We start from the raw sequence: 1,681 nt of genomic DNA, 5'->3' as shown, positions 1-1,681 counted from the left end.
CTTGCCTTCAGAACCTGCTCAGTTGTGTAAGTCAGAGGCGCATCCATCCTCCCCACCAGTTGCACCTGTATAAGCTACTCTGGGGCACCATCAGACTCCAACATCACATAGTACAGCCAGCGAACACTCACCTCCTCGTCGCAGTCTCACTTCTCCCAGCCATGTCACCTTGTCTCCAATACAGTGCCAGAGTTCACAAACTCCAGCAGTGAGAACGGATTCTACGATGCTGATGAATTCCATCAATGTGGCTCCTCCCCAAAGCGCTTAATCGATTCCTCTGGATCTGCCTCAGTCTTGACACCCAGCAGGTGGAGAAATAAGGTGAAGTGCCCAGACACCACGGAATCACTTAATTCTTCCTTGTGCAATGCAACAAGTGTGCTGACCTTTTTGGTTCCCATGAGAGAGATGAGGAAGGGGAGGCAGGTTCAGTGGAAGAGCACAAGAATGCAATCATGCACATCTTGTCCCAGGTTCAACTTGGAATGGATAGTTCTTCCAACATTTACTCTTGAACGTTTATTCTTTTAGAAATGTATGCAGGCCCTTTTGCACATCTGGACCTGTTTGTCAGCATTAGTGACCAGAAGGATCCAAGGATCGAATGGTGCAGGTTGTAAAGTGGTATCGCTCATCCTTTCATACAGGAAGAAAAGGATCCATTGTCAAGAAACCATACAATCCCATTTGCAGTGAGATCTTTTAGTGTCACTGGACCTTACCAATGACACTGAAGAGAACACAGAGCTAGTTTCAGAAGGGCCAGTTCCCTGGGTTTCTAAAATCACTACAACCTTGTGACTGAACAGGTTTCCCACCACCTACCCATTTCAGATTTTTATGCTGAGTGTTTTAACAAGAAGATACAATTCAATGCACATGTATGAACCAAGTCAAAATTCCTTGGAATGTCAATTGGGGCGCACACCAAGGGCAGGGCTGTGAATCTTGTCTAGACTATGATGAACATGACCTTCTCACCTCCCCAATGGTTATGGAAGTTCTATCCTCACAGTGCCCTGGGTGGAACTAGGAGGACAATGCAATCTTAGTTGTTACAGAACAGGTGATAGTGCAAATAACATCTTCCACATTAAACCTTGTTATGGAGGCAAGAAGCACAGAACTACTGCTGATATTTTTCCTCCAAATGATAAGAAGTCTCTTTGCTCAATTGAAGGAGAATAGAATGGTGTCATGTACACAAAATGCACAACACGGGGAAATAGTCTTTATAGATACCAAGAAGTTGCCTATAATCAAGAAGAAAGTGAGGAAGTTGGAAGATCAGAATGAGTGTGAATCCCGCTGCCTTTGGAAAGATGCCACTTGCAACGGAAAAATCAGAGACATTGGTGCAGCAACTGAAGCAAAGCATAAACTCGAAGAAAAACAAAGAGCAGAAGCCCGGGAAAGGAAGGAAAACGAAATTCAATGGGAGACGGGCTCTTTCATGAGGATGGAGAATGTCTGCTTTGTGATGAACCATTACTGAAGCTCCTGAGTGCTGCCGAGCACTAATTGGGAAATAATGTCTACCCTTGGCGACCAGGACAGTAGGCATATTGAAGCCACAGTCAATCTTCCTTTGGGGGGATCTGTTCACTCCCTTCCTATTACAGTGGTTCCTGTCTCAGGGATACTGGACTTGCCGAAGCAGATAAACAATTAAAGCATG

At 45.0% G+C, this 1,681-nt stretch overlaps 1 pseudogene; it reads left to right on the top strand.

Annotated features, from left to right (window-relative positions):
* LOC101664037 overlaps nucleotides 1-1,524 on the top strand; it is a 9,805-nt pseudogene extending 8,281 nt beyond the window's left edge.
* Nucleotides 1,525-1,681: the final 157 nt, after the last annotated feature.

This window comes from Echinops telfairi, unplaced genomic scaffold (assembly GCF_000313985.2).
Source record: "Echinops telfairi isolate 266 unplaced genomic scaffold, ASM31398v2 ScPeMD7_5868;HRSCAF=6743_1, whole genome shotgun sequence".
Classification (NCBI taxonomy): Eukaryota; Metazoa; Chordata; class Mammalia; order Afrosoricida; family Tenrecidae; genus Echinops; species Echinops telfairi.
The sequence above is the reverse complement of the archived record's forward strand: the minus strand, read 5'-3'. Positions and strand labels throughout refer to the sequence as shown.